The sequence below is a fragment of the Lucilia cuprina genome, chromosome 5 (genome assembly GCF_022045245.1).
Source record: "Lucilia cuprina isolate Lc7/37 chromosome 5, ASM2204524v1, whole genome shotgun sequence".
In the NCBI taxonomy this organism is placed as follows: Eukaryota; Metazoa; Arthropoda; class Insecta; order Diptera; family Calliphoridae; genus Lucilia; species Lucilia cuprina.
In genome coordinates this window covers 1276961-1290724 of record NC_060953.1, presented here as the reverse complement: position 1 = coordinate 1290724, position 13764 = coordinate 1276961, and positions in this window count along the sequence as shown.

The following is a 13764-nucleotide window of genomic DNA, read 5'->3' as shown; positions in this document are numbered from 1 at the left end:
CATAATTACAAAATCCTATAAAAGTGTTAGATATATAACAGGGATATTAATGAGAGCACAGTTGTAAGTAATAAATGTTTAGGGGCCTTTATTTTTGTTATAATGTTTATATTACTAAATTGTTTTACTGAATTTCTTTTATTACAAAACTGCTACACAACATCTTAAACATGTAGAAAACTGTTATATACAAATTTTTTTACATAAAAAACTGCTGCACACAAATATTTTAAAGAAAACTGTTAAATAAGAAATTTTTAATAAGAAAATTATTTCTGCGCAAAATTTTGGCAAAAATAAACTGATATAAATGAAATTTCTATGTATAAACTTTTATACATAAAGTGTTCCACAGACAAAATGATTATACTCAACATTTTATCTATACAAAGTTGTTTTAAACAATTTTTTTCATGTCGAAATTTTAAACATTAAAAAATGTTATACTTACCATTTACTATATAGTCTAAACTATGATAAAACTATGTATGTATTATAAACGAAATTTTTATTTATGAACCTGATATACTTAATGTTTTCTATATCAAAAACTGTTATACACAAAAGTTTTATTTAGAAAATTATTAAAAAACCTTATATAGAACTGTTGTGCACTAAGTGATATTTAGGAACAAGTGTTACAATCATAAATTTCTGCATAAAAATCTGTTATACTAAAATGTTTTAAGTAAAATAATTTAAGGCTTTTTCGAATTCCACCTCAGACAACGACCGTTAGTGTTATATCAACAGAAGTATGTTATATTTTCATTTTATTACATTAAACATAAGTAATAGTTAGCAATTAATTGCAAAACATTCAAAACAATAGTTGAGTTTAAAACTTTAAATATTTGTATGAGTTGCTGGCAAACCTCTAAATGAAAAGCATTTTATAGGCATAAAATCATTAAAAACAAGACTCAACAAAACCGACAACATCCTTTTTCTGCTCCCTATCCTAGTAGGCGTTGTTTTATTTATTTATTTTTTTTTTTCAAAGCAATTTATTCATCATAAAGCACTAAAGTTAACATTAACAGACAATTATAGTTGGTCTGGTGACTTTAGTTAAACTTACTTTTTGTTTAAAGTGAACATTAAACACTCTTTGTAGGGTATTTAATTGTATATTTAATGCGTTGTTGCTGCTGATCCAGTTTTTAGTGAATAATTATCTCAAAACCTGTAGAACTTTTGCAGAAAGAGAGCAATTTCTAAGAAGTTAGTTAAGTAAATAAATAATGATAAAACTTAGATTTTTATATAAATCTTAGAAAATAAAATTTTGCAATTTTGATTTAGTTACTGGAATAATGTACATTTGACAGAAACTAACTGAAAACTCTTAATCAACGCTTTTAAAGTTATTATTTTATTGTCTGAATCATTTTGAATTATGATTCTATTTTATTAAAAACTAGTTTAAGATTTTTAGTTAACTGGTAGCTATAAAATCGGAACTTTTAAACCAGCAGTAGCTACCTGTCTTACACCTTTATAAGTACGGGTGTATGTATATGACTTTTTTTAAAAACTCACTCTGCTTTTATAATTTTTTATGCTGTTGTTGTTTTTTATATACATACACACAAAACAACGTAATCGTTTTTTTCTTGATTTCATTTTTGCTCTGACAACGACCACGCTTAAGGCTCATTGTCAGCTCATCTATCTTGTCTTGAGCTTGTTAAGTGTCCAAAATACGTAAAAAAAGAAACACCCGAGTATTTTTTCTGGTATAAAATCAAAAAGTGAAGTTTTATTTTAATGTTTTTTTATTATTTTGTATTCTTTTTGTGGATTTTCTTTGAAACATTTCAAAATATTGTGGAGTTTTTTTTTTGTCGTTTTTGAGAGGGTTTGGTGGTATTGAAGCGATGTCAGCATTTTATCTGTGGCATTTAAAGAAACTCACGTATTTCTTTCATGTTATTGTCAAATTTCTGAAATAAAAAAAATCATGAAAGTAGTATTATTCTATTGTTTATATTGCGAAATAGAGAAATATAATTTTAAAAATATAATTAAATAATCAATGGTAAATATATTAGTTAAAAATTTTTTATGTTTAATTTTTAATCAATATTTTTATATATTTTCCTATAAGTACTAAGAACTCTAAAACCCTTATTTATAAAAATAATATTTTATTATATTAAAGGTTTATAAAACAAAATTTCCAAATGTTGTTTATGAATAAGACATTAAATATGTTTGCATTTGTTTAAAAAGACTGCTTCCCTTAATTGGACTTTCTATTTGCTCCAATTCTTTACCTCCTTTGTAGCTCTTCCCCATGCCCCTTAAAGCGTTATTTAAGTTTTTGTGTAAATAATTTGCGGCCTCATACACTTAGTTTGTAATTCTAGTAGCCTCGTGCCGTGCCTTTAGATAAATCGTAATCAAATTGCAACTTAATGCAATTTTACACACATTTTTTCTACATATTTGCAAGTTATTTGCAACGTATCTACAGATTTTTTTTTTTATATATTTTAAATTTATTTTTATAAATTCGTACATCTGTACAGTTTATAATAGTTTTATTTTTCATTGGTTATACGGCACACACACTTGATTTAATGATTGTGACAGCGTGCGCTTTAATTTAATGTTAATTTAAGTTTGTTTATACTCCGCACTTAGTTAAGTTTTATATTTATTTATTTTTTTTCACAAAGTTTAACTACTAAAAAAGTAGGACTAACGTACAATAAATATTAAAGTTATTTAAAATAATATGGCATACAGAGAGAGAAATAATTGCGGTAAATACCATTTTCAAACGAAACTAGTGTTATTTATGACATTTTTTTAAAGGAAAAGATTTGTATCGCCACAAATTTGTGTTAAATATTTTCTTTGAAGTATCTTTTATATTAAAATATTTCTCACAGTTTGAATTGTGATATTTTGAAATGCAATTTATATATTCTTTTATTTCAAGTTCTTTTTCTATAACTTTCTAATTTTATTTATTTTTTCTTTCTTTTCAGTTATGTCAAATGAGGTGAGTAGAAAATTTTTCTTTCAACACTTTTCTTATTAAAAAAAATAATACTTTTTACCGCTCCCACTTTATGAAAACTTTGACTTTATTGAACAACTTATCATATTAATTATATTTTTAAAAGTTCTGCAAAGCTAAAGAATTCTAATTCAAATTCTGATTTAAAACTAAGCTATTGCTATATTAGTGCAATGAGTTACCTTTATATAAATATGAATCATAAGAATCATCTTTCTATCAGCTAAGGACCTCAAATTTACATACACGAATATTAAGATATTTAAAAATTACCACTAATTTCACTTAACGATCAATTGTTTGTTTTTCCCGAACATGCCAAACGTTAACACCTTTCAGTTCTATCACTCCCAAAGGGAGTTGCAGTACATTGGAATACAAATTTTAGTAATGAGTGTTACTAATATCTTCCTCAGACTAAAATCCTGCTCAAAAACTTTGTCTATCTTAACCATGTTCTTAGTGAAGTTACCTTTTTTTGTTTTTAGACTAGTTAGAGAACTTTACTTAAACGACTAGACTTATTATGATCTAAATATTACTTCAAGAACTGCGTTATATCAAAAATTTTACTATCCTAAAATTGCTCAATTTTTTCGCTGTGTAATTCTTTTTATAAATATTCTAAATTTTTATTATTATTGTGTAATAAACAATTTACTACAATTTGTTGCTGTTGTCGTTGTGGTTTCTGTCTACTCTTTTTCAATTGTCTGTTCATTTCATACGTACGTCCGTCTGTCCTTAAACATTATAGTTCTTTTAATATAACTTTTTTTTTTACACAACATCTATAATTTTTGAGTTACAACCGGGCAGTTGCATAAAAAAAATATGTATATAAAATAAACCCAACATTTGTATCCACATGCATTGAATAAAATAGATTGTTGTTGAAGTTGTTGCTGCTGCGGCCTGAAATTGCTGCTGGTGGTTGGTTATTTAATGTATATCGCTGTCGTCCATCGTCATAAGTATTGTTCTACAAAAAGAAAACGTTTTTTCGACTGTATAAATACATACATATGAGTAGCTTTGTGCAAAAATGTTATTTAATATTGAAATTGCATACAAAATTTAAACACAACACATTCAAATAAGAGCAATGAAGTGTTTATTGTTGCATACATGAATATAAGTTGTTGCTGCTGCTGTGTTATTGTTGTTGCTGTGGTTCTTGTTAGTTAGTTTGCCATAAAAGTTGAGCTCTGCTCGCACTCACACTTTACCGAGACCAATAATAAAGTGTTGTTTGGGTCGCTGACCCAGAAATGTCAACAGGGAAGTAAAAATGTTCTTTTATTATTATAAATGTTTGTTTGTACGTTTTTATTTTGTATGAATTTTTTTTGTGTATGTTGAACGAGTATAGTTTTTAATGATTTCAATTTATTTATGACTTTTAATATATACCAACATAAATCCTTATACACAGATGCAACTTATGTTGATTTTAAATGAATACATCACTTTTGTTGAGTAGATTGTGGTGTTTCTTTTAGTAAACATCATAAAATTAAAAGATTTTTTTCCATAAGATTTACTTAAAGAAATATTTCTTAAAATTTTTGTTTTAGTAAATAAATTTCTTTAAAGGAACTTTGTAAAAAGTGAAAGTTGACCATGATTCATTTTATGTACATATCTCAAAAATAAAACAGAAAACTTTAAATTATGATAAAGACCATAAAATTGTTTTCAATATACAAGGTCATTTATAATCTTTATTTCCTTAAAGAAGACACTAAAAAAAAACTGCAACATCGTCCTTTATGTGTAGTCCAACCTATAAAATATAGTCCAGACAAAAGTTGTCTATAGTCCAGGCTAGAGTATATATTTTCACTTATTTTCTTTTTTAATTTTCTCTCTCAGATATTGTTCTTTAAATTTAATTTTCATTATCGGACATATTCCTTTAAACTCGACCTAGTTTTTTACAAAGCATAATATCTCACTTGTTGCTTATTCCTATTATTGTACAACAACAATATTAAAAATTAAGAACCAACTCGTGTTTAGAAATAATGAAACCAACAACAGCAGCTAAAATCAGTAATACATATTTTATTTCAACATATTATGAAATTCTGTTGTAGGTACATAAACGGGACAAGCAAAATAAAAACATAAAAATATTGAGCATGTTCGTTCCTGTTCATTTGTTTTTATATGTTGGCAATCAACAAGAACCTGTTTCAAAACGCAGAAGAAGGGATCAAGCTAAATTAACATTTAGGTTTTAAAGTACAGACCAGACAAACGGGACAAAGATTTTAAAGGAGTTTTTTTTCAATGTAACCAACTGAGAATCTTTTGTTTAAATGAAGCAACATCAATTATTAAAACATAAGTAATTAGAGTGCTGAGTTAGTAAATGAAATGAATTGCAAATAAGAGTGGAAAAAACAGGTCACGAAAAAAGGGTTAATTATTTAAAAAAGGGTTGATTAAAAAACATGTTTAAACATGCTTTAACATTTTATTTAAATTATTATTTTGTTAGTGAAATCATGTAAAATATGTTTATAATGTTCTCAAATTATCGTGAGAATTGATTTTAAGTTAAGTGTATTTTAATTTCAAAACTATTTGTTTTAAGCTTAACTTAAAATTATAATTGTTTAAGAGTATAATTAAACAGTTAATAAATTAGTACGCCTACATCCTTCTTTTATTAATGTTTTAACGGTATCTTTTACCATTTTTAGGTCATTTGATTTATAAACACTTTTTTATTAGTGTCAAATCAGCAAATGAATTTATGTCGATTTTACTCGGCCATTAAATTACACTTTATTAACTATTAATTTTTTTTGTTTTTTTTTTTTTGTTTTTTTTTTAACAATTTATATAATAAACCCCTACACATATATCTGTTGTAGAGAATTTTTTATCATTTAAATTGAATTGTCCCATAAAATCTAATTACACATAAATTAACAACTAATTTATTGTTATAAAAATCACTTTATGTTTCTCCTTCTATTAAAAATACGCTCAATATGCAACATACACAGAGTACGCAGCGATACTTTAACCTGTACTGGTTTTAATGCTTTAAACAAAAGCACAGGTTTTTAGTAGTTATGTTACCCTACATCATTATGAATGAAAACCTGGCCTCTACGTTCTTATGTTTGCTATACGGAATATGTTTCCAGGGAACCCATCTCAAAGTACCAAGCGACTTAGTACGTCTCTATATATTGTTTGGAGATAAGATGCTCTATTAGAGCACTTGTTCCAAAATTCACTATAATACTCATAAATCTGCCAAATTCTATAAGAATCGGTTCTTTATAAAAACTTTATGGGTTTACGTGGTAGTTTACAACGCGCGAAATGTCAGGTAGAATCGAAGAGACTCCGTTTTAACCATATTAAATATAATTTTAAAATCCTATAAAAAGCCTTAAGTATATTAGGGGCTCGTTATGTGTAACATGACCGAACAAAATTTGTTATTCGATTTTTTTAGCTTCAGCTCTGTATTTGAAGTAAGTGAGAAAAAATAATAATATTTATGACTTTTTTGTGCTGTTAAGTAAATTAAAAAATTATAATAAAAAAATATTTAAACATAAAAAAATAACGTTTATTAAGAAATTCATATTCAAAAGAGTAGACCAAAACTGTTTAGAAAAAACGCTAAAGAGAGACACACATTAAAGAGGCAGTTAATGTTTAATATATTATTAAGAAGGATTACAATCAAATGGTTTTACGAGGTTAAACTTTAAAGAAATGTTATTATATTTTTCTATATTGCATAGTTATTTACAACTCCAGACCTAACTTTATACGAAAATAGGACTTTAAATGACACTTGTTTTTCCGTCATTAATAAACTTGAACCTGATGTCTTAAAATTCCTCACGCACTCCCTACCATAGATGAAGATATCGTAAATTTATAATTGTATCTATTTGTTTGGACCCAGCTATGAACCAAACTTGATTAGAATTTTATATCCAAACTTTTTTAGCATTTAATCAAATATTTAAGTTGAAAAATTTAAAAAGCCTTTTCAGTCTGCCTTCTCATACAAGCACTCCTAAGAAGTGTTTATTATTCAAATTTTTAAATACCCCTCTCTTCATTTGTTTCTTTTTCCAACTCTCTGTTATTATTTTTAAAATTTTTGATTTAGTTGTATTTTTCCTTAACGTTTGTTTTATTATCAATATTGTTGTTGTTAACGTGTTCGATATTCAATTGGTGTTGTTGTTGTCTTTTTTACTACAACAAAAAGTGCATGAGTGCCACACCTTCTCTGGCAGTTGTTTTTTGTATTAGAATTATTAACAACAACAGGCAGCAACAGCAGCAAAAACAAAAAAATAAACACGATATTATAAATATAATATTTTATGTTTATATTTTGTTTTGATTGCATTAAATATGAATTTCTCTTTTTCTTATTCTTTCCATTCTTCTTTAAAACAGTTGTTTTATATACGATTTTGTTTATTTATTTGTTCTTTCAGTTTGTTTTGATTAAGGTATTAGTTTTTGTTTTGGCCTTAATATTCGTGGGGATTAGAAATCAAAACAAAAGTTTTGAAAATCTAAACTTGTTTAAAACTGTCTTATGTATTGAAAATTTAAATAAAATATTTGAAGCTACATAGTATTTTTTTACTATTTATATAGCGGATTAACCTAAGTGGTTAAATAATATTAAAATAATACCAGTGGTATTAGAGCAACTCTCCTTTAAAAACATTAAACATTAAGCATTCAAGACATTTTTTCCATTACACTAACATATCAGAAACCGAAATCTAACACTTTCTCATAAGTGCATCAAGCATCTTGCGGCAGGATTTCAAAATGTATCCTCTTTTTTAACAAACTCAACATCATTGTCATCATCACCTGGTGCTTGTTACCTTTGTAAAAATTCTTGACAATTTCCTACTTTCTTTAATTGTAGTTCCTTTACCTTAAATAAAAGTCACAAGAAAAAAACTTTAACACCCTGACTTTTTGAAGTTGTTGAGCTTTTGGCTCTTTCATATTATACCATGAAAATTGTAAACAACAACAATTTAAATTTATATTATTTTACGTTTTTCTAGATATGTATTTTTTATTGTAAATATAAAATTGTATCATAAAACCATAAAACAAACTAAACTGAACTTCACTGCTGTTCCTGCTAGTAGGAACAGCAGCAGCAACAAAACAACAACAAAAACACACTTTCGCCTATGACTTTGTATACATAACTTGCCCTTAAGAAACCAACCATGTAGTGTAAAGAGTCTTTATTTCATAATTTATGTTTTTAAAGTGCAACATCATACATACATTCATTCGTTGCACAAAACTTTTTCAGATAAACATACAAACAAACGTTCTGAATATGTAGAAGAATACAATCAGACAAATAAACAAACAAAAAAACCAACATTCAGACGAGAGCAAAAGCAAGAGCACACAACACAGAATTCAGAAAAGAAAAATTAAAAATCAACCAGTAAAAGTTTTACGATGACAAAGTACAGTAGAAGAAATGTTTTAAATTAAGGCAAGCGATTAATTACACAATTTCTTTTGTTTGCTTTAACTAAATCATTAATTTACCAAGAAATTCTGTTGTTCCAACAATAAATATTTTTTGTTATTTATGAAATTTTTATTTTTGATAGTTTTTCTTAATTATTTCTTAATTTATTCTCAGTGTATTCCTTGAATGTAAATAAGAAAACATCAGGGCCCAAGGAAAAGGCTTAGGATGAAAAAAACGACAGTAGCAGCAACCAACTTTAGCTGTAAAGAAACAAAAACTTCATTACACCACAGCACATTATACAATGGGGGGAAATTATGATACACATTTATGTTAGATTATATTAGTTTAAAAAGAGTTAATTCGATGTACTACATAAATATGAATACCTTCGTTGGGATTTTTTAATATCTAATACGTCCTTAGATTCAACCTTATCAGCTGATATTCCACAAATTGAGATAAAAGAACCCAAGTTTGAAGAGATCTTTCACGTTCAGAGGCGAACTGAAAGCTGAACCACCCTTTGTCCCATTATATGTATGAATATAACTACTTTTTATGCAATATATCGATCCCTACTCAGTACATATATACATATAAGAATTGATATTTTATGCAAAGATATTTTACGTTCAGAGGCGAACTGAAAGCTTAACCATCCTTTGTCCCATTATATGTATGTATATAACTACTTTTTATGTACATATATACATATAAGAATTGATATTTTAAGTACTAATTCAATATTTGTGTTACCAAACGATTTGCGTAAGAAAACTGTATCTCAACTACTTATGAACTGAAATTAAGATTAAAAAAGTGTGGAACTTATATCTGATGCATTAATGCCAGAAAGTACTTTCAAATATTTTAAATTTTTCTAAATAAATATGAAACCAAAAAAACCAACCCTTAAATAAATATTCGATAATGTATTACAAACTCTATAGTAGTAACATTCAGTATTACAAAAGAAATTTATATGTATAAAAATTTATTACATACAACTGTATGAAAAAAAAACATACCTACATATAGATGAGGTGGAGTATGAGTATAGAATATACGCGCATTTAACAATTATACAGCTTCAACTAGGTCGCTGACCTATCAAGTGATTTTTGTTGCAGTAAAGCAGAAAAATATTGGCAAAATGTGGCAGTAACAGCACCAACAACATAAACTGCAAAAATAAAGAAAAATAACAGCAGCAGCAACAACAAATAGACAAAATCATAAAAAAAAGTAGAAAATAAGCAAAGACAAACAACAGTAGCTGTTTGCTGGCAACCAGAACAGCGACTGCTGCTGTTCTGGTTGCCACAGCACAGCAACAACAGCATCATCGTCGTCATCTGCAACATAGGTTCCTCCATAGTTATAAAACTCCTCTACTATATACTAAAGCCAACATTTATAAAAAAGATATAAAGCAACCGGCAAAAAATTAAATGAAAACAAAGTTTTTTTTTTTTTGCTGTTTAATACCAACACAATGCAAGTGGGAGAAGTTCTTTTGTTTTGCTATTTTTTATTCCTGCAACAAAAATACAACAAAATAGGGGGATTCTACACAATATTATGTTTGAAAAACATAAAAAAAAATGTTTTTTTCTAAATAAAAATCAATGTTACAACAAAGTGTTGCCAACTGTGTTGTTATAAACACCACAACATATGGAGCCACAACTTTTAAGATAAACCATAACAACTCATCATCATCATCTACAACAATCATCCTCATCATCATGCTCTTACTATAGGCCTAATATAAAAGGGAGTTTATTTTGATGTTCAGACACAGAGAGAAATTATGGCAAATAAATATATGTTTGTATGAGATAAAAAGTACTAAAATGGTTATCACAAACATATACTTGTTTGTATTGTGATCATATTTGATTGCATAAGTAATTTAATGACGAATTTAAATGTGATTACATTGATCGCATTATAGTTTATTTTTTTGTAATTAACTTAAATAATAATTACGGCAATGATGTCTTATCACATATTTTCTCTGCGTGCAACTAAGAAAAACAAAAAAGCAATCTTATAAAATGAAGAACGCCTTTTTAAAGCAATATCAAATAACGAAAAATACTAAAATGTATCATATTTAGTAATGTACGGCAGCAGCAAAGAAAGGCAGTAAATTAAATATGTGTATACCCCCCGAGTACTCCTTTTTTAATAGCTTTAAATGGTACTATTTAGCACTAGAATGGCTACTAGTTGCTATAAAAAGTAAGTAATTTGTATAATTGGGTTAATATTTTAAATTACTACATATCTTATATTTTTATTTCTTTTCATTATATCAACACACATATTCACTCAGTATGAAAACTCTGCATTTAGGCGGTAAATTTTGTCTTTTCCTTTCATTTGAATTTCTTCTTGTTAACTTTTTGCTTTCAATACTTGACCGTTCTTATATTGCTGTAAGTAGAAGTATGTGTGATCTCCAGCTAAATGCCGGCAACTTTGAGGTCAACAGTTAATAGAGCATTACACAATTTTAAATAAACATTTACAAATGCTTTGGCGCAGCACAACAACAACAAAAAAAACATAAACTCATCTGCAACATTATCATCAGCAGCAATAACCAAAAGAGGGATGTTGTTGGGTTGTGCAAATGTTGTTTTGTTCTTTTCTTGTTATTATTGTTGTGGTTAATTTACACATACTCTTACTTGTTTGTTGCAAGTACATATATTTTTGCAGTGTTCAAATGCCCAGTCGTTATAAAAGGAGTAAATTTGGGCTCTTTAGACAGTATTTCACCCAAATGCCTTAAGTGATCGTAAAAGTTTTTTGTATCGAAATTAATGTAAATGTACTATCGTGTTCAATCTCGACATTAACACTACAGGGTGCTCTTGATTTTCTAAAGATTTTATATAAAAATTTCCTTGACTTTTTCCCAGGAAATTTTTTGTTTTGCAAAAAAAAATTCAACATCATTTGATAAATATGGATTTGTGAAGTGATTTTGTTTGATGTTATTAGAGTTTAATTACTTCTTTTTCACAATAAACAGGAAAATATTGTAAAAAATTATCTAAACAAAATTTTCTGAAAATTTTACTTAATTGCACAAATGGTAAGAAGCAAAATTTCGACTATGTACTTCAAACATTGATGTACATTTTTGTGTATTTCTATTTAGAAAGCGAAAAAGTATGAACTATCAGTAGAGTTGAGCTCTTTACAAATTTAAAACGTACAAAATTTTTTTAGATATTTCAAACAAATGTTCCCATTATATTATTTTGATTCTAACCAGCTATAAGCTAAATTGTTACTCTCTGCAGGTGCTTTCTAAAGTTTCAGTTCTTAAGGTTTTTTTTCAAAAGTCTGCAATATCTCTTAATTTCTGATTCAATTTATTCCATCTATCAAGTCCAACTGATTTCTTTTTAAGTCCATATATAAAATTTATAGTAAAAGGGTTTCGAAGTCAAAAATCTGACAATTTTGTGTTGCCGGTTTTTAATAAAATATTTTACCGAAACATTAACATTTTAAGACTCAGTATAATGTTTGTAAGTTTAGGGTCATTTCTAGCATATCGACAATCGTTCTGTAAATTCTAATATAAATCATCCAAATATGAAAAAAACTTTTAGCCTGAGTCGTCATCAAATGGAAAATTTTCCTTTTTACCGAAAAATATGCTTTAGTTTTCTAAAATAAATATACAAATCTTCACTTATAGCATATTGCGGAAATTTCCACAATTATTTATTTTATAAGTCATAAATTTAACATTTATCAATAAATCTACTACTTTTTTTCTGACAGCTACTACTAAAACTACTACTATTTAAAAAAGCATTTTAATAATACTAAATAAATATTCTTTCCATTTTTCAAACATTAAAAAAAACTCTCTTAAAATCCATAATTTTCAAAAACTTTTGCTTCTCTTTTCATTTATATATTCTATACAAAACACCACTACTAAAACAGTTGAGTATTTTATTTTTTCTCGTTTTTTTTTTTTTTTTTTTTTTGTTTATATTCTTCTCTAAATTTATGTTATGATAAACATATTCGCTCGTTAGCTGACTGGCAAACTGACTGCCTAACCCAACGACTACAGCGACGACGGCGACAACAACACCAGCAATATTATGAACCTCATCATGGTAAAAAATTTAATATCAAAACAAAACAAGCGAAAAAAACTGCAATCTTGTGTTTTGTTTTGCTTAAGCATTCGTTAACTATATAATATTTATACCTGCTGCTGCTCGCCACATTACGTATTCGATGGATTGTTAGTAGATTTGAGCACAAATGATGATGAAGTAAAAAAATCGGTAAAAACAAAAAACTGCAGTAAAAGGCAAAGAGTACAAGAATATAATATAGAGGCTCGCTTATGGCTGATTTGAAATGCTCCTAGTAGATTTCTATAAGAAGACAAGATATATAAGAATAAAATACATATTTAAAAAAGGAGGGCTGAACGAAAAGAGATCCAACAGCATTTTCGCATTTAATAAAAAATGTATAGAATTTATATCAAAAAATTTCTTAAAATAGGATATTTTTCCAAATAAAAAAAATAATGAAAATCTTTTATAAAAAATTATCGTAAAATTTCTACAAAAGGAAAATCTATCAAAATAACATTTATCAAAAATTTTCTCTGAAAAAGAATATTTATCGAACATTTTCAATAAAAAGAAAATTTATTAGCAATCTTCTAAAAAATAAAATTTTTTTGAAAATTTTCTATTAGAAGAAAATTTATTGATAATTTGTTATAAAAGAAAATTAATCGAAATTTTCTATAAAAAGAACATTTTCTTCAAACAAGAACATTTATCGAAAAAAAGAGCATATATTGAAATTTCGACAATTTTATAGAATAGTCTATAATTTTCTGTAAAATTTCTCTATGACAAGAAAATTAAAAGAAAATATATTGAAATAAAATCGTTATTTTGTCAATATTATGGTTCTTTAAAAAACATTCTCATACCAACCTCGTATAGAACAAGTCTTTTTTTGTATCTTATAGATTTGTTTTCTTTTGTTGATTTTATTTTATTGTTTCTATTAGAGTAGCCGAGTGAGTAGTGCTGCTCTTTGTTGTCTTTTTGATGGGAGCAAAATAAATGGAATAGAAAAAGCTGGAGAAGAAGAAAAAAAAAACAAGAACAACGAGTATTAATGATTTTCTTATAGGCCTCTG